Raw genomic sequence first — 21,183 nt, 5'->3', positions numbered from 1 at the left:
GACTTGCAAAAGTAGAGCATGCTGATATTTAAACGTGTGCGTGAAAAAAAATGCAAGTCTGAAAAGACCCATTGGTTACAATGGGTCAGAGTGCAATGCAAGTTCTGCGCGTCAAAAGCACGCGCAGAAAACGTGTGTGAAAAACGCAAGTGTGAAAGGGGCCTTAGTGGGAACTGATTCCCCATTCTCCTCATTGCTGGGGGTCTCATGATTGGTGGGTGTCCCAGTTTCACACCCTCAACCATTCTGATTAGGGATAACCTCAGAAGTTGGGACAACATCTTTGAGGGGCTAGCCTATGGTCATCCTTGAGTGGCTACATTAACATATTAATATATATGGACATGGATAGAAGCTTGTTATTTTACCAGCATAGTAATGTGTATATACAAATAAACAATATACACCAAAGCGTCGCTAGTATCTTATTATAGTAGTATCTTACCTGTGCTGGAAGAGTCTATTCACATACAGGGGCAGTTTTATCAAGCAGTCTGAAAGTCAGAATATTTCCAGTTGCCCATGGCAACCAATCACAGCTCAGCTTTCATTTCACCAGTGTTCATGAATATTTTAAAGGGGAGCTGTGATTGGTTGCCATGGGCAATTGGAAATATTCTGACTTTCAGACTGCTTGTTAAATCTGCCCCACAGACTGGAAGTTGCATTAAATGTGATTCTTTTATGCTTGTTTTGCAGTGTTTGTGGTCAGTTTTTCCTAACTGCAGCATGCGCTCGATAAGGCATTTATTTACCAGTCTTTCTCATAGATCTCTCTACAGAACTGCTTAAGCACAGCAAAAAATGCACATTAAAAAAACACAATATAAAAGGAAATATGCCCAATGCTTTTTCATGCACCAGAAATATGTGTTTTTACACTAGGCCTTAGAGTATGTTCCCATGGGACTAAAGTGCTATCAAATTTTCACTGGCGCAGATAAAAAAAATACAACAAATTTTTGTTGGTTTTACTTTTTTATACCAAATTTTAAACTTTGCATTGCAAGCAATGAAATTCTGCAGCATGCAATTGACGCACTACTGATTTCAATTTTACTATGGAATTTGACATGCAATGCAGATTTCGAAATTCATAGCACATTAATTTTCTGATTCGATATGGATTTCCATTCAAATCTATAGCAAGTTCAGTTGATTCACTTCACAACTGTAATTGGCTGCATATTTTCTGCAACAAAATGCCTGGCAGAAATCATGCAGAATTTCAGTCCTTTGAGAACATAAGTTCAGGATGCAGGGAACACTTGGGTGAGGAATGTCTACAGTGGATATTCTACATCAGAAATGCCTGTGTGCAAACCCCTAGAAATTGACTTGTTTTTGGGGCACAAATCCTCCTTTACATTTTTCTGTAGTGGTAAATTTTAAAAACTTTCTAAAATGTTTTTTGAGTTAACATACACGTAGGTCAGTGGATCAAGGTTACCATGGGCCTTGGGTTGCATGAATATTATCACCCCTACATTTGATACTAGAATCAAGCTTCTCAGTCCCTTCTTCCGGTTTGTAGTTTGAGGAATTTAGAAGGACCTTCAAAGGTCCTGAAGTGTACATGTGTATTGAGAACAGGAACAGGTATATGAGGATTGCATGGATGAAAATCCTTCTCAGTATAAAATTTGGTTTGGACCCTGGGGTACCACACGATCCACCTCCATTATTATCCACTACTGATGCTCAGGGCAAGCGGTTTGCTGATTGCTAATTCCCTCAGTAATAAAGTAGACTTAAAGGGGTATTCTCGTCTGGGCATTCACATTCAGTTTCATTAATCTTCCATATATAAACATTTCTTCAATTGGATGTTATTAAAAAAATGTTCCTGTGTGAAGATAATTTCTCTTTAATGTAGTCATATGGTCCCTTAGAAACGAGATGGCTTCCTCGGATACGACCACCTCTGCTGGAGGGATTGCACAAAGAAACAAAATGTTTTTGTATATGAAATGTCCTGGAGTTACTGCATGTCGCACAGCCGTCCTGTGGTAATGATCGCTGAATCCTGGTGGTCAGGCAGGACCCTATAGCGCAAGTCTGGCCACCGCTGCCAGAGTGTGATGTGGTCGTATCCGAGGAAGCTATCTCGTTTCTAAGGGACAACATGACTACATTAATGAGAAATTATCTTCACACAGGAACAATTTTTTTATTAACATCCAATTGAAGAAATGTTTACATAAGGCAAATGAATTTAATTAAATGTAAATGCCCTGATGAGAATACCCCTTTAATCTTTAGATATGGGAAATGTTTGTTCCTATTATATTTGTAGAATATGTATCACCAATACAGTGGGGCAGATTTACTTACCCGGCCCATTCGCGATCCAGTGGCGCGTTCTCTGAACAGGATTCGGGTCCGGACGGGATTTATGAAGGTAGTTCCTCCGCCGTCCACCAGGTGGCGCTGCTGCGCTGAAAAGCATCGGAACGTGCCGGAATACACCGAGCTGGACCAGGTGAAGGTAAGCGCTTCCCAAGCGACACATTTTTGGTTATTAAATGCGGCGGTTTTTCCGAATCCGTCGGGTTTTCGTTCGGCCACGCCCCCCGATTTCAGTCGCGTGCATGCCAGCGCCGATGCGCCACAATCCAATCGCGTGCGCCAAAATCCCGGGGCAATTCAGGTACAATCGGCGCAAATCGGAAATATTCGGGTAACACGTCGGGAAAACGCGAATCGGGCCCTTAATAAATGACCCCCAGTGTGTTCAAACTAAGGTTCTCACATTACTTTGCTCACAATGTAATCTACATGCCAGTATGTTTTGTAGTGTGGGAGGAAACCCACGCAAACACGGAGAGAACATACAAACTCTTTGCTGATGTTGACCCTGGGACTTTAACCCAGGGCCCCAGCGCTGCAAGGCTGTAATGCTAACCACTAAACCACTTGCTAGCAAGAAGGACAGAATCTCACTGATGTGACAACACTGAAGCTCTATGGAGAACGGTTGGAAAAGAGGCCAAATACTGAGGTTCAGTGGTCTGCAGTCCATCAGGAGTAAAAAGAATTGGTGTTTTATTTTTTGCCGCAACAATGCGTTTCTGAGGTGTGCGCCCCTTTTTTCAGGTCAATACAAATACTGAAGTAGGGGGTTGTTCACTCAGAGGCTAACAAATTTATCATCCGGCATCAGTTGCTGTGTTTTTGGCATATATTTAGGCTCCATGCATACAGCCGGGCAGGAGAGGGGCGAGGGGGGAGCCGAGCGTATTACTGTATATTATAGGACATGTCCCATATTATGCACATCAGCCGCCCAATGCGGTCACTGTGTGGTCTCATGACCGGGTCCGCTATACGTCTAGGGGGGCTGTGATCCGGCCGCAAATTGTTGTATCACATTCCCCCATACATCCGTCCAGTCACTCAGCTACTGATAGACGTTGACCCTTATATGACGGCCAATGGAGAAATGGAAACTCAGGAAATATATGGAGACCCAGGACCGACTGAGAGGAGGGTAAGAGTGCACTTCTGATCCATATGAATCAATATGAAAGGGTTAATTACATTTGTCAGATGTCGGATATTTTTTTCGGAACTTTTGTGTACCTTAGTGTGGAGGCAACAAAACAACTTATACAGGTTGTTTTTTGAAGTCAAAAACACCATTGATGGTGTGTCCTTGTTCTTAGGATTATTGGACCACCTTACGTAAGTGACAATTTATCCGAGGAATAACCAAGGGGTCATTTGAGGTAGATATATATACAGTGGTGAGGTTACATTTACAGCACATGATTATCACAGCTTCAGCTGACCACTACTGAGACCAGTTATAGGCTGTAGCGGCCACGTGACATTGAAATGACATTACTGCTGTGACTCACTTCGTGCACTTGTGGGATTTCCCTGACAGGACGTAGAATCACTGTATCGAACGTAGCACGTCTGTTCGGTCCAGTGAGTTCAGGTCGGTCTGGTAAATCCAGCAAGTGCACGGTTGCTTTCGATTTAAAGGACATCTACCACCAGGATGAAGGATTGTAAACCAAGCACACAGTCATACTAGTGTGTGCCCCCTCTGGCAGGATCTGCTCTTCATTAAGCTTCCTATGCCCTTGTTTTTAGGGGCTTTAAAAATGATGCAAATGAGCCTGAAGGGCTCAAGGTTCCATCAACACTTATGGAGCCTGGAGCCCCTCGGGCTAATTTGCATAATTTTACAAAGACTTTTTTTTATAAAACTAGCGCATAAGAAGAGCAGATCCTGCTAGAGGGGTCACACACCAGCATGTAAGTGTGCTTGGTTTACAATTCTTCATCCTGGTGGTAGATGTCCTTTAACAATGAGTAAAGTAGTTTTTACACCTCCATCTCAGGGGACTATAATACGGACACTTGAGGGATACTTGAAAAATTCTTCAGCAGAAAAACTTCATATTACAATCTGAGACACAGTACATCTCCTTAAAGGTCACCTCTGCAATACACCAAACAGTGCAGACTCCTAACACACCTGGCCCCCCGTATTATAGTCACACCAGCAGTGACAGACACTTTTTCACCCAGCGCTGGGATTTAAATGAAGAAATACACCCCCAACCTTCCCAAATTTCTCATTAAAATGTCTATTTTATCCCCCCCCCACCCCCACTCTGCTCTCCGAGCCCATGACAGTGATGGGGTATAATGAGGACACAGTGTATTGGGCGAAGAACTGCACCTTACCCATGAATAATGCAACAAAAATGAAGCTGCCTTCTCCTAAAATAACAGCAGTAGTGGATGCCGGAGAAGTTGCTGAAGCAAAAATAAACCTCTCTATTTTTTTTTTCTTTTGTAGGTCTCCCTTTCCCCCCACCCTCCCCTGATATATTGCAGCAGATGAGGGAGAGTGAGATTTGACAGGTCAGCATGGAGGGTGCTCCGCTGTATGCAGCACTCACACACTGCCTTGCAGCAGATTTGCATTAACATATCTTCATCTCTTGGGACAAAGACACATGTAAGTGATATGTGAGAGGCCTCCCCTCAGCCATTGGCCATTCCTCCAAGTGGGGCATGTGCTAGGCTGTGGCTGGGAGCTGCTACTTTCTAGCCTTGTAGTCTGGAGCTGCAGATCAGAGGCTGAGGGAGGGGAGGAGGAGGGAGAGGAGGGGGGAAGGGAAGGGAGACAACACAAGAAGGGAGGGTGACAAGAGAGAGCTATGAGGAGGGAGTTCTGCCAGGGACATAGGAGGAGCTTTGACAGGGCAAGGAGCTTGCAAGAGCTTTTACTTCACGTCATATTGTTTCATGGCAAGTGCTGGGAGCACAGGCAGCTTCACAGCCAGTGGCTTCTTCTCCGCTCTCTCCCCACCTCCTCCATTGTATCATGCAAAAAGCACTGGCTTCATAATCTGGCAGCACCAAGGACCTATGGATCTGGTGCTGGATTAGGTGACGGTGGCCACCCTGATGCTTTAGACCTCAGGTGCAACTGCATGTGGTAAGTTCCAGTCATTTCATACATGGAGGGAGGTGGGTCAACTCTAGCGGGTGCCCTCTGGCAACCGGCACAGTCTTAGGGAGGGGGGAAAAGCAAGAGATTGGTAAAAGTTCCATCACTTGTCACAATTGCTACATTTCAGCTTTGAGTTGTTACAAGTGTTGGACATTGATAGGTGACAGCTCTTCTGCAAGTCTTGTGTCATACAATATATCTATTTATATTATGTCTAATATCTCGTCCAGACAAAATAAGATTAAGAATCAAATATTGTCATCTCTTAGCCACGACCTGGATCAGTCACCTATCTATTTCTAATCACCTTTCCCATTGCCAGTCCAGATGACCTGCTCTATGGGTGCCACATTCCTAAGGGAGACAATTCTCATTGAACCAAGCGAGAGGATTTTTGCAGTTGTCGTTGACAGACAAGACATAGGAAAATGTCAGATGACACCGCCGGTGGTAGCTGTGTGACCGTGTCAGCTATCCCGTGCTACTTTAGGCACTTCCCTTGAGTTAGAGGACAGGGTTGGCTCTTAATAATTTCTGGGTCCGGCTACTACACTCAGTTGTAACTGCTTGGAAACTTAGTTTTCTCTTTCCCTACCTGGTTATTACGCTGTCTTGTTTGGTTCAGTAGGTAGAAGCTGATCTTTTTTATAATATTTTGTGTTTTGCAGACATTAGGGGTTAATGCAGTGTCAGCTATGCACTTTGCAGCTGTAGTGGACACAAGGGTTAATAAAGCATACACCGTCGCTAGCTAAATACTGTATATTACGCTAGTCCTACATTTTTTACAGTTTTTTTAGATGAGGGAATACCCTTCCTTGGATCTGTACAGGGAAAGCCATCCTTGTAGTGGTGTGTTTTCATGTTTGGAGGCTCGGGCGGACAAGCCCTGGGTATCTGCAGCTGTAGACAGATGGCCAGAAATCCACAATGTGTTCCTGGACCTTTTGTCTCCAGTTAGGATTCTCCAGACAATCACCAGCGTGTAGGATTCAGTAGTATGGCTCCGTATTACTGCATTTTCTTATGCCTTCTTCCCAGGATTTCAAGTATTTCATAACTATAAAAATCTAGCTTGATAGTTATATGTCAGAAGACTTTGCCATCACCTAAGTGGCTACATGTTTGAAGACCATAAAACAGGTGGGAATGTTGTTTAACTTGAGAGAGTTGAGTTTTCCCACAGTATGTTCTGTTTTGATACATTTTACATTTCCACGTTCTGAAGTTACATTTTATTCTGAATTTTTTTGTGTATTATTTTCTGTTTTATGCTTTATGTAAATATTCTCCTCCCACAAACTTTGCATGTAATTACGGCACAATGTGACGAGGGATTACTTATAGGATGCCCATAATATTTTAGTCCAGTGATTGATAGAAAGTCTTTGGAACGTCTTCATACATTGATGGATTTCATTGGTTTAGTTTATCTACAAGGTCTCCTGAAAGTGAAGAAGTTGTAAAGTTTTTATAAATGGTTATTGGAAGTAGGTATGAGATGTGCTCTAAGTTTGCAATATATTTCATTTTCACAAATATAGCAGCAATATATTACATAGGACCGTAATTTTAGAGTAAACTGAAATAGAGCCGGAGTGTGGCCGTCATTCGAATATCGGTTGTTTCATTTGAGTAATGCAACCATGAATGGGACCAAACTGGCAGATTAGGTATATTATCTAATCCATCAAAATGGGTCTCCCCGAAGTGTCAGGTGATCACAATGGGTGGAAAATCTGTGACTGATCACTGTTTTGGCAGGAAGCATTGAACAAAATAGTCAACTTTTATCTTCTGAGAATGGCCCGTGTCTAGAATCTGTGCATTGTGTGGTGGCTGTGCATGGACCACGGGCCACAAAATTAATGTACATGGTGTCACTAGGTGGCCTAACGCAGAGATAGGTGATCAACATTTTACACCCAACAGGTCCTTATGAGCCAAAGAGAAATGAAATGAATTTCCAATGCTTGGTTATAGAGTGGGCAATTTATTATTTTTGGCCGTGTGGTCCACATCTATCAAAAACTCTGAAAAGCGCTGGGGTTCTGGGTTCAAGTCCCATCCATGTCAACATCTGCAAAGAGTTTGTATATTCTCTCCGTGTTTGCATGGTTTCCCCCGGGTCCTCCGGTTTCCTCCCACACTCCAAAAAACATACTAGGTTGATTAGATTGTGAAACCCAATGGGAACAGGAACGGATTTGGCACGCTCTGTGCAGCGCTGTTTAATCTGTGTGCGCTATATAAATAAAGAATTATTATTAACTTTAGTATGTCCAGTTTGTCTGTGGAGTGTGCCCCAGATTCATAATTTGTGGTGGACACTCTTCATGAATCTGGCGCCCCCTGCACTGCTCCAACTTTTTTGTGGGGCACCTTTAACAGAGTGTGCACTACACTTTTGTCAGGTGCACTGTCCGACTCTGCACCAGAACGCCCCTTTGAAGGCAGAAATTTGTGTTGTGTCAGGAATAAACACTTCTTAAATAAATGTGCAAGCAGTTTGCACTAAAAAGAACATGCAAAATCTGACAGAAAACTGGCACAGGGGGCTGGCACAGGACTGTTTTTTTTCGACAGACATTTTACATTGTGGTGCACGGCCTTAATAATATTTGGCACACTGTAAAATGAACAAATGAGTGTCAGAAATGTCAAACCACATTCACAAAGGGGTTTCGAAGTTGGTAGTTTTTGGAAGCTAGAAGTGGCAGAAAATTGTCGGGATTGAAAAGCTGCACAACAAACTGAGCGACAAAAAACAAAAGTTGCATGTGTCAGAAAAGAAGTTAAATTGTGGTGCCAACATATAATAAATATGGCACACGTGGCCATAACGACCACCAAAAAAAACTAGCTCAAAGCCAATAAAAAATGCCTGTCAAACTGAGCAGTATGTGCCTATATCAGGCAGAGGTGGAGTAAGATGCCATGGGCCCTGGACTGTATGAAAATGATAACGGTTTAAGGACCTTTGGAGGAGCAGGAACAGATATAAGAGGATTTCATGGGTGAAGGTCCTTCTCAGTATAAGGCTTGGGTCCCAGCTACCGCCCAAACCGCCTATATTATAATCCACTACTGATACCAGGACGCCACTCGCTATGTAGCTATAGAGAGTGCAGAGCTAGTGGTAGCACTAAGGCCCTGTTAATTTAGATCACCTAAATAAAGTATTCATGACATATTGAAGAAGGGGATCCTGTACTAAATTTGGATGCTGGGGTCCAGAAGTTTTTGTTTATACCTTTATTGTTAAATTTGCCCGTTGATGGCCCAGGTGGGCAAATGTTTTAGATAAGTATCCACCAACTATTGTGTAAAAGAGTGTCAATGGGGTAGGATGGGGTAGTTGAACTACTACATGTCTGATTCTTTAGTTTGTAATAAAGATAGTGTCTGGCAGCGACATATTTACTCCTTTTCTTTCAGAACACATGCATGCTCGGTCCCACTTAGCATGTCTGTAATGAGGGGATTGGGAGAAATATCTGTGACCCAAATGAGCATGTGCACAGACCATCCTATCAGTGACCTGTTTTACATACAGGTCTAAATTTGCAAATTTTATATCAATATTACCAATCTGCCTTAAAATTCATAGACGCGTTTAAGCTGTTGTTGTTTGCGTTTTTTGCATTTTGTTTTCCTAACCCAAGAAACATGTAGGGGATTTAGCAGATTTTAATTCCCTCTAAGGTCTTGATTTCTTTCCTCCATAAAGCGGGAAGTGTTTTGTTGATTTTTATAACTTACATAATGATCGGTATAAAGATTTTATAATGTGTCTTAAATAATATTTACACCCGTTACACCCACTACTCGCGCTCTCCTCCGATGTTGGGTTCTAAATTTCATTTACAGCTTTTTTTTAAAATTTTTACATTTTTCCAGGGAAGTTGCTTTATAGCATACATAGCCAGTATTGTAATCCTCTCATACATCCCTCTCATACAGTTCTCCTACGGCACTCACGCATATTGGGGCTCATTTACTAAGGGTCATGCTTCTCACTTTCGTCGGAATTCACCTTTTTCGGGGATTACATAACTTGCACAGGTATTTAAGAAGTGTCAGAGCTGGGATTTTGGTGCATGCAACACTTTTTTCCGTGCAACACAAATTAGGGGGCATGCCATCGGACGTTCTGACTGATTTGGACTGAGCGCAGGATTTAACTTTCAAATTGTTTCACAAGCCCAAAGCACTTACATGCACCACTAAAAAGATGAAGGTGAACTCGTCGGACCTGAGCGGGGAAGCAACACATGCAGGATATCAGGCGCATGATATTAGCAAATCGCGGCACAGTGCATTATCTCGGTAATTATCTGTGTAAATAAATGTGCCCCATTGCGTCATACATTGGCTAATACCTTACACACACTATGGTGGGGATTTCGGCATGGGATGCAATACAGATATTGTTCCCTGTCCCCTGCTGAATCAAAATCGCTGCATAAATACACATCAGAAACCAGAAGTTTTTGGAAGGTTCCTGATGCTTGTAGAATGTCTATGGAATTACTTTTGGGGTAAATTTCATAAACGTTTCGCTACGTTTTTAGAAAGGATTTAAGGTCTCAGACCAGTGTTTGCACAAAATGCTTTGGATACGATTATTAATTACGTTTTCAAAAAGCCTTATATATTATTTATTGGGTAACACATACCGGTTCCAGGATCAGATATAAGTAATGATGGTCATACACATTAGTAACAGATGAATCTTCTGGTCCAAAAAAACTTACAGGTGCCTTGTGCCTTTCACCTCATATCAGATTCTGAGATGTTCAATTTAAAACACACCTAATCCTAATGCTACCTTTAGAGTTAGATTATAATAATAATAATTATCACCATTGTCATCTGCTTAGTCCCCTTTAAAACAAATGTATTCTGGAGCAAGCTGAGCGTGCATGTGTAAGGGTGATACCACACATGGCGTTTTGAACCCGTTTCTGGTCCCTTTTTATGCATGCCGTAAAAAAAATGCATACATTTTTGAAAACGCATCCGTTTTTGACAGGTTTTACCGATTATTTTAATTAAAACTGGTCAAAAACGCATGTGTCTTTGGATGGACTGCTTAAAAGCGGACCAAAAACGGGTTCAAAACGCCATGTGTGGCATCATCCTACTGCTTTACAAATCATAGAGGACATATACAAATATAATATTACATTACAGAGTACAAAAACTCATAGTGGTAGTATCCAGATGAAATGACGTGGATGATTTGGATGCGTCTTGATTAGGACGATCTAATCATGTCGTTTGTACTGTATGATAACTGTCTGGTACCACAGTCCCGGGGATAGGCAGCGACTCAGAACATCATAGATTATTATGCAAGAGTAAATCCGTGTTCAGTCCAGGAAATATGGCTGACCATCGCAGACGAAATACGCTCATGGGAAGCGAGCCTAATAATGTGTCACCTCCCTCAGAGTTTGCCACCTTGGCCAATGAATGGCAGAAACCGCCGCAGTATTTTTGTATTTCTGGGTAAATGTTTCGCTTAATGACTGCAAATATAATTTTGGAAACATTTCTTAGCAAAAAAAAAAAAAACTCTCCCTTTGAGGTTGTCCAGCTGTCAGTCCATATTTCACATAGGGTGGATGTTTTATATCAGTCTCTGCGAGCGCTGCCGCTCGTGAACATTCAGTAATGCCATATTTTTTCGGCTTGTGAAAAAGTTGAAAAGTACTTCAAAAACAGCTGGCTTGGCACAGAAAAACCTTCATCATTAGAATGGGGAACTCACAACGTAGCAGCGAACATATGCATCATTCATAGAGTCTCATAAGACTCTAGACAATGTAGAATACTATAACACATAGGACGAGGCTACGCTGAAAGGTTCCAGAAATAAAACATATCACATTTTAAAGGGGTTGTCCAGTTTTAGCAAATGAATGCTATTGATTGAATGTTGACTAGTTGTACAATTTCCTAATTTACTGTTTGAATCGATTCGTAATGGTTTTCTACATCTCTGCTTGCTGTCATTCAACAGGAAGTTTCATTGTTTACTTCCTGTTTGGTGGGGGTCCAACCTATGAAGAGAACAAGGGTCTCGTTCTCACTAATTTACTCGGACGTAAAAGTGATTCATATTCGAACCATAAGAACCCTTGTTTCTACTTTACTCTCCTCCCCCATCCATTGTCTTGTAGAATGTAAGCTGATAACTTCAGGGTAGCATACATTTTAAGGGGTTTTCCCATAAAAAAAGGTGTCCCTATCCTAGAGCTTTCCTGAGATACCAACTTCTAGGATCCACTCATCCTGTGAGCTTTGACTGGAGCATGAGTTTTCACTTAAAAACCAATTTAGGAAGTTGGCATCTCAGAGTAGCTATGGAAGACCTACATTCTTCTCTTCAGCCTTCTGGTGGTCCTGATAGTAGAATATTGATTAGATAAACCCCTTTTTTTGCAAATTTCCGATATTACCATATTATAATTTTGCTTTATCACTTTCGGAAACCTTCCTAGTGACCTAAAATGGTCAGTAAATGAATACAAATGGACAGGTAATCGGAACACGAAGACATCTTGTGGATGGTTGGAAGGAGAAAACGTGTGTGTTTTTGTGTCATGGCCTTTGGTTGGCTTTGATAATTCTGGAACATCTCGTGGATGCAAGTCGTTTAGATAAATCTCCTAAATGAAATGAAAAGGATTTTAATTACTTTCTCATAGTTTGTCTTAGACTATAGTAAATCACGTCGAGCCTGACCCGATGCTGGAGTCACCACTACACCGCACTTTGGGTTAAAGGAAACCTACCACTTAGTATGGCAGGGGTAAGCTGTAAGTACCGAGCACCAGCTCAGGGTGAGCTGGTGCCGGTACTTACTTTCGTTAGTGTTAAAACCGCGGTATCGCGGTTTTAACACTTTTTAAACTTTAGGGCAGAAGACACTTCGGCGCTGCGTGCGCACGATCGTGCGCGCGCCTCCATAGGAAATAGCGGAGATGTTGCGCGCGCACGGTCGCGCGCAGCGCCGAAGCCCCTTCTGCCCTAAAGTTTAAAAAGTGTTAAAACCGCGATACCGCGGTTTTAACACTAACGAAAGTAAGTACCGGCACCAGCTCACCCTGAGCTGGTGCTCGGTACTTACAGCTTACCCCTGCCATACTAAGTGGTAGGTTTCCTTTAAGTGGAATATCTGCTGATTTTCATATCATCGCTGGCATGACTCTTGGCAGAATACTGTTTAGTCTGTCCGAGGTTGCCAGGATTCCTTTTTTGCAGTTGGAATGATGTCACCGCCTTTTTCTGGGCTATTACATCATATTCTTTCATCAGGGTCTGTAAATCAGACTGGGCACAGGCTGCAATGACATGCTTGTATTTGTAGTTCCACCATAGATTGAGAGTCTTTGGATGATCTCTTGGATCATGTTTGAAGATAGATTTGGTAGATGATTTTCCTCCCCAAATTGCCATAGGCCCTGGCATCTGTCCAGGTTTACATACGTCCATGTGTATATATCTTTTATTATCTCTATTAGATTTCCTCCTACCTCTAGGTACACAAGTTAAGGGAAGATGCACCCAAAATCAGCCTTGTGTTGCCTGTCTTTTAAGCAAATCGCGTACATTTGTGCCAAATGCTTACGTTTTTTATGGATCAGTGCCCACGGGCAGGCATTTTTTCACTGATCACTCATAGGGGGGTCATTTATCTTCCCCCTACTCTGCCCTCTTTTTGTGCCTGTGGTGAGTCTATTTTTTGCACCTCATTTATCTTTGTCGTTTTGGCTCTTTTTCAAATGCAGGTTTAATGCAGGTCATAATAGGCGCAAATTTTATAAAGGCGCAATTTTTTGCACCAATCATGCCATTTCCTTTCCTAAGCATGACCAGGACTGGCGTGTTATTGCGCTATTATTTGCACACATAGTAATACATAGCAATAGTATAATAAATTGGGCAGCGAACATCTGTAAAGAGGCGCAATGTAATGACAAATAGGGAGCAACAACACACGAAGTATTGAGGTGTAACATTCCAACAAAGTGCAAAATAGGTGCAAAGACAAGGGGAAAAATGATAAATGTCCCCCATAGACTATAGTTTATAAGGATACGTAAAAAAAACGAATGCCACACGTAAGTAAATTGGGCATAAAAAAACGGACATTAAAGGGGTTGTCCAGTAGACATAAAAGAAAGGGGGGCTGCATTATAAAAATAAACATGTACCTCGTCCATCTCTCTCGATGTCCTGTGCCCTGGTCTCTCCGTGCCATACCCCTGTTTGTTTAAAGGGGCACGGAAGCTGCGCCCAGACAGCTTTGGGCCAGCCGGGCATGCCCGTCCAACTACATTCCCAGCGCCTTATACAGAGCTGGGACAGGGGTTGGGTCTGTGTGCCTGAGCGCAGCTTCCGTGCCGATTTAATAGGGGCACAGCACGCAGAGACCAAGGCGTAGGACAGCGGGAGGGACAGAAGAGGTCAGTACATGTTTATTTTTTTATGCCCCCCCCCCCCCCCCCAAAATTATGCGGTAGCTCCACATCACATTCACTGTGGATTTCATGAAAGATTTCTCCATTCCCATGGAAAATTGTCATATGGTGGATTTTAAAATCATGTTATTTTCTTGTGACTTTTGGACATCACAAAACGCAGCCTAGGTTAACTCCATCTGATACCATGTAAACACTACAACACTAAGATAGTGATTAATCCATCAGAGGACCTTCTAGGGATAACCAGGCATTTAGGATCAGCTGAGACACAAAATTATTCACAGATCAAATTATTCCAATGCTTTCCTGTGCTAATGCAACCTATTGCTCTCTGTTATCAGCCATTCCATGCCACTGATTTTGAAGCTTCGCAGTTTTATTATTATTAATAAGGGTTATTTGATCTATATCAGGGTTGACAATGCCACTTTAAATGGATTTGATGGTTTACATGTTTCTAATACGCAGTAATTCCATTTCGGAGTAGTCTGGGTGTCAGTAGTGGACGTGCATGGGAACATTGTATGGCAGAGGATAAATAATGGCTGCAGTGATTCTTTGCAGCTCCGACGCTCTGTTTTCTGTGAGCTGGACACAAGAGGAGATGGCTCCAGTTGCAACAGTACTTGGCAATAAAGAGAGCGTAGTGGAGAAAACTGGCTCATTACCGAGTCCAAAGATCGCAAGCTGCACTTCTCCGGAGCCAGAAGAAAAGGGGCAAGGTCCATTTATATGTAGAGCGGCTGCCTGCATTATGTGCAGTATCCTGAGCTCGGTGCTCTCGCTCTGGGCTGCCTGTAACACGTTGCTTGCCAGATTATCTAGAATTTCATTTTACTGCACATCTCCCAGTGTTATAGACAGATTGCTTCTATCTAATACATAATACGAAATGAATACTGGACTGGTGACCAGTGTGGTTATCATTCTGTACTTGATGCTGTGACGCCATTGCTGCTGTTCTCCATACTGTAATAACGGCATTTGGGGGTCACACTGGTGGCAACTAACGATGGTCCCCAATTGCTCGGACAGTTGAGAACAAGAAATAGATGTCCATGACAGCTGCATTGTACGTGATGTAAACTGTAGAGTCTATGTATAGGACATGGTTTTCTTCGACGTAGAAAATTGTGTAGCGCGACAGCTGTGATAGCAGGATGGTGTTGTTTCAGCACCAAGTGCAGGGTTTTCTGAAGGCCAGATTCAGATGACAAAGATTCCTGCCGTACGTGAATCCTTCTTGAGAACTGGCTGGACAGTAGATGCACCGCCACAACTACCAAATCATTTCTAAGGCCAAAGATCACTTTCCATTATGGACCGTTCTAGATATGGGAATGACTTCAGCTCATTCTTATTATCCAAGAGGACACATCTTCTTTATCATACTTAAGGAAGTGGGGTCAGAAAAGTAAGAGTTCTCCTTATAGAGATTTTGCCAATTAAGACCGCATGCGGAGTCGTATAGCTATTGATGCTTCAGTAGGGAATTCAGGGAAATATGCAAATACGTTTTCCAGGATGGGACAAGGAAAACTATTTTAGGTAGTATTTTATATGTTCCTCAGGAATATTTATGAGACACATACTACATGGTGTTATCACTTGGAAATAATTGAAGATATCAATATAAATATCACCCAACCTGCTAGAAACCAACATTATATCATCACATGACCACAGCTCAGATCATCTTCCCACAATTGGGCTCTCACCCTAATCTACCCGTTATCACTGGAAGCCGTCACTTACAAGTAACAAGACTGGCAAATTTGGCTTGGCTTGCCCTGCCCAAAAAGGGTTTATAGAATGGATGTGTAGAGGATGGTCCCAGGTGGCAGAGCTTCAATGTTCTCCATTTTAAAAATGGAGCCATGGTTGCCAACTCTGCTCAGCTTGAAAAAAATTGTATGAAATTGGGCTCCTGGTCCTTCCTGGTTTGTTGGCATTCCCAGATAGGAAAGAGGGATTGTCTCGCAAAAGATCATTAGACTGTTGGGGGGTATGACAATAGGCACCTCTTATGTGCAGCATGTTCACCAAGCACATGATAGACCTCTAGATAGATCTCTAAGGATTTTCCTGGAGGGGCAAAGAACGGTAAAAAATAAGCAAATGTGGGAAAGCAGCAGTTCAGTGCTTATCAGAGTTGTCACCCTCTGAGAATAAAACATTCTATTCTGAGCTAAGACTCCATGGTATAACACCATATTATAGAGCTCAAGAAATTTTGGTAACAAGAAATTTGCGTAAAATGGACATTGTAATTTTACATGGACAGTCTTCTTAGTGATTTTTGTATTATTAGCCATACTGCTCCCCATGTTCTTTGGTATAAGCAATACATATATGGGTCCATACCCATGTGTTAGTTACATTTCATACAGTCCAGGATGTAAAGATGACTTTCTTGGCTAGTTTACAGGTGATTCATGCGTGGAAGAACAAATAACTGATTCATGAGTGTGTCACGTGTTTATTACTGGAGATGCAGGCCGTCCCTTTTACTGTAATAATTGGTGAGGTTCTGTAGTGTCCTAGGTGGTCATTTTAGGAGCCCATGCATTCCATGTTCCCACTAATGTAGCTGCACTAGCAATAAGGAGCAGACAGCCGGCACAAGGAGGAGGAGGGCTCATACGTCTCCTTCCAGTAAGTACACTGTGTTCTCTCCCTGCTATCTGTACTCAGGTTCAGAATTTCAGGGAGATGGCAGATACCCCAAAATAGAACTGGATCATAAGTCTACATTAACAATATAATTGTCTGTCCTTTGGTGAACCTTTACGTACGGAGCATGAATTATATTTATTGCAGATCCTTATATATTACTACAGTATATGAAGCAATGTGGATTGCAGCAAGACATCTGAATTCCCTGTGACTTATTCCCTGGACAGTTAATAGATTACAGGTTCCGTTTACCGATCCTGCAATCTTAGGAGGCACTACTGTTTTAAATTTGATCCAAAGTTCTGATTTTGAGGGATGGACTGATGAAGACTGAGGTGTTTGCTCGTAGATGTGAAATACAGCCAAACATTGTTAGAATTAGGTAACATTAGGTCCAACAGATTAAATTATTCTTAAGGCGTACTCTTCCTCAACCACTAGGAAATTGACCCTTTTAGTCTCCAAACTGGGTTGTCTTCTGGAGCTTCTGACTGGGTTAGAGCCTGGGCCCACCAGAGAATCCTCTGGCACTCTGGTAGGCCAGCTCAACAGTGTGGCCAAAGATATATATTTACATTGTTCCACGAAAACAAAATCTACACCCATTTCCCCATAAATTTTAAGTGATCAGGTAAGAGAAGAAAAGGTGTCATTACACATGAGAAATGTCCAATATCTACACTTAGGGATCAGTTAGGGAGACCACATATATTAAACAGTTGGATGAACACATCAAAAACTTTGGAGTTTGGCCAACTATCTGGTAGTCATGGAGTCCTTCTTACATGGTAGATGTTCTAGAAGAAAATATCAGACTGTTGATCTGGTGGATCCTTTTCTTATCAGGAGATAACAGCTTTCTCCTGTTTTTCAGGACACATACGCTACTTGGTCGAGTGTCCATGTGTATCAGGGAGACATCACTGAATGACCATAAGTCTATCTAAAAAGTATGAACACCCAACCCTTAGAAAAACATGACTACTGTCTTTCAAAAACAGCTCCACACCCGTCCACAGGTGGAGTGTAGTATTACAGCTAAGCCCCTTTGAAAATATCCCAACTCCATCATTGGTGTCTAGGTACACCTAGGTAGGGTTTTTTTGCTGGGGGGAGATCAAGAGGTTCCATGGTCAAACCACTATGGTTTTTGTTCCATTCACTGTCAAGGTGATGTACTGTATGCTGTATCTTTACGATATACCGTATATACTGATGTCACTACATCAAGCTATATGACAGACATTTTTTGACTATCATCGGCTTCTAGACACTTCTCTCTATTCTTTTGTCATTTCCCATGCATTTCCATCTCTCAGCCATAGCAGATCTATCAGTCCTTTGGATTTTTCATCTGGTCACGTTTGCATATCTTTTATCATTATTCATAGTTTTTTTTTTTTGCACTGGCCCCTGGCTGTATCTTTTTTCAGTGAACGTGTGCATGCCTAGAGTCTGAAAATGATCAAAATCTTACAAATGCAGGAAAAAAATTGTCAGAATTTACTGTGCAGGTTCCATGGGAATGTGGAAACACGTTTGGATGAGTTTGTCACATGCGAATATTGCATTATGTTGGCATTACATTCTGGTCGGTAATTTTGCATTCACTGTCAGTTGTAAAAAAAAATTTCAGAAAAAGGGATTTTAATGGAGTAAATCAATGCTGCATCGGGAATCTTAGGAAAAGCAGCAGCAGCCATGGAGTATTGACATAGATTTGATATACTGTACACTGCAGCAGGCACAGGCTCCAGATCTATAAGGGATCTTTATGCCTGGCAAAAAGGGGCAGAGTAAATAGGTTTAGCACAATAGGGTACAGGTATGTTTATACAGAAGTGATTGGCTCAATATTTTGTAAGTCAAATCCTGTAATTGGTTGAAAACACAGAAAATCTACAGATAATTTTTTGTCTTTTTATGTACCCAGATCCTGCTTTAGGGTTCATTCACATGGCCGTCTGCGGGGACGTATATGCGGCCGCATGTACGTCCCCATAGACGGCAATAGCGGTGCGGTGCAGATACGGTGCCACACATGTGGGGCACCGATCCTGTCCGCGCACCACAAAAAGATAGAGCTTGCACGGCGGGCATACCGCGCGTGAATGGACCCTTAGAGGGGTCTTACCAAGTTTTGAAGTAAGATAGGGGATGAAAGCTGATTCGAGAGGGTCCAAATGCGTGGACCGCCACCTATCACAAAAACGAGACCCCCACCAATCTGTAGAATTGAGGTCCTGTTTTCACTAATGAGCCCCACAAATCATGTCAACAATAGCTGCAGGTTTCACCCGTGGTCTTCGGACGTATTCATTTGGTTTTTGTTTAGCTGACGTTTCCTCTCTGGAATGTACACCTTTGCACCAGGGCTTTGATACATAAGTGCCATTCATTTAATCGTATATGTTGAGAGATTCTTAAAAATATATATGCAAATGAGGCTGAAAGTGCTTTTTGGGGTGTCTACTGAATGCCTCCAGGTTCAAGATCCCAATCAGCACTCTAACAGGCCTTACCCTGAATCCTCCCTTTCCAGCAGGATTGGCACTAAACTAACTTTTGCCCTCTCTATACTAAATTGTGTTTTTAGCTAAGAAATACATAGTTCCTATCCCCAGAAAATTAACTTTGTAAACCAAATAGAGCAGACAGTCTCAAAGGGTATGTGTTATTCATACGAGGCAGTGTGTCACTCCACTCATGTCTCCCCACATGTCCATCATCCCCCCTCCCTGCGCTGCCGAAGGGAAAGAGGATGAAGTACCTGCCAGGGTGTATGTGTGGACTGTTATGTTATATAATGTTATGAAAATGTTAATGTTACGTAAATTATATTGACAGATTCTCTTTGTACTGTTTCTCTGTTATTACTCTTAGAAATGTATGAATAAATTAACCACTAGGCATTACCATTCTCTCGTCCTATAGAAGGGGCGTGCCTGTACAGTTTTGGCTGCTGTTAAAGTGTGCAGAGATGGGCTCACATCTGCTACCATCCACCTATCAGATTTATAATTTTTTTTGTACATTATTGGTTATACACTGTATTTACTAAAAAAAAGAGGTGACAGATCTCTTTTATATCTGCAATATTCCATTGAATGCTCTGTTTTCCCGTTCTGGCGGGGTGCTTATATAGACCGATGGGGTCCTCATTCGGACTTTATATATAATCCAATGAGTTTGCGTTGTCTTAAGCGTCTCTTTCTCGTTCAGCAAGCTGAAGCGATATAGGGACGCCCATGTCTGGAGGTAACCTATGCAGATCACTGTGGGTGGATGCTGGAAAACTGTGACTGGTACTTTTCTCTCTCTCGCTCTCTTTTTATTTCGCTATCGCTCTCTTTTTCTCTAGTGCGACACAAGCTTGCCACAGCAGGTCTGACTAGTTTTAATTGCCTTGAGGGAGATTTGCTCAGAGTTACTAGATTGAAGAATTTCTACCTACTACATAACTAAAATGCCATCTCTTTCATCAGCCACAGGCCGGATACACTTCAGTGTTACTGCATTACAGCAGGATAGTTACATCTTCAGGTCATTTTTTATTATTACAGGCGACATTGTGACAATTTTCTGCTGTAGGATTTTGTGTGCATTTTTTTTTTACTATGACCAAGAGAAAATCTGCATTATATCCACAATTAATCCTTTGTATTGATGGGGATTTCATAGATGTAAATTTCACAGGTGAAAATCCACATGCAAATCTACATCAAAATCCCAGCATATATAACAGAAATCCGTATGAAAACAAAAAATTTTGGTGCCGATTTACATGGATTTTTTCAACATGACAATCCAGGACTTGTGCAGAAACCCCAATAGGTATTTTTCAAGCACTACCCAATTTAAAGGGAATCAACTAGAGGTCGAATTTTTACCTAAGGTTGGCTTCACGCCTCGTTTCTTTGCTATACGTTGTAAGGACACGTCTGGTAGGTTCCCGATGTGTCCTTACAAGATATGACACAGATGTATGCTTATACAGTAGAATATGTCACCCACTGACTCCTCTTGCCCACTGAATGCAAGGGGAGGAGTGATCAATGGCAGCAGCCGGTGATTGGCTGCTGACGATGTTAGGGGTGTTTCCCCAGTGATGGCACTGTCCTTATATGGACAGTGACACCAATGGCATACTCCCTCTTATTTCTAATAATGTGGGGGGGGGGGGTAGGTAGCTAGGAGATCAACAAATTGAATTATTGAATATCATACTTTGAGATATGGTAGTGTAAGGAAAAATGACCTGTTGCCTCTTGGATGTGTCTCTTATAATGTAGTAATTTTCCTCTTCTGTTCTTCCTAGAATCTTATGAGCAGTTAGCCAAGTGGGTGTTACCAGTTGGGGGTGTGCCCCTGGGAAGTGTAATACTGTCCAATCAGTGCTGATAGTGTCATGTTTTGCAGGGACACGCACCCCCGGCAGATAACACCTTGTTACTAATTAATACATTAATACATTTCTAGGTAAAAATTACACAATTTTGAGTTAGAAAAATGTTTTTACTATTTACTAAAAAAGGC

General features: G+C 42.0%; 1 protein-coding gene across 1 annotated transcript in view; it reads left to right on the top strand.

The window, feature by feature from the left end:
- The first annotated feature begins 5,199 nt into the window (after window positions 1–5,199).
- Window positions 5,200–21,183, top strand: part of SERTAD2 (SERTA domain containing 2) — a 59,004-nt gene continuing 43,020 nt past the window's right edge. Inside the window, exon 1 of the mRNA XM_072140399.1 lies at window positions 5,200–5,461. The gene's annotated coding sequence lies outside the window, so the exon portion shown is untranslated. The remainder of the gene's footprint in view (window positions 5,462–21,183) is intronic.

This window comes from Engystomops pustulosus, chromosome 3 (genome assembly GCF_040894005.1).
Source record: "Engystomops pustulosus chromosome 3, aEngPut4.maternal, whole genome shotgun sequence".
Classification (NCBI taxonomy): domain Eukaryota; kingdom Metazoa; phylum Chordata; class Amphibia; order Anura; family Leptodactylidae; genus Engystomops; species Engystomops pustulosus.
The sequence above is the reverse complement of the archived record's forward strand: the minus strand, read 5'-3'. Positions and strand labels throughout refer to the sequence as shown.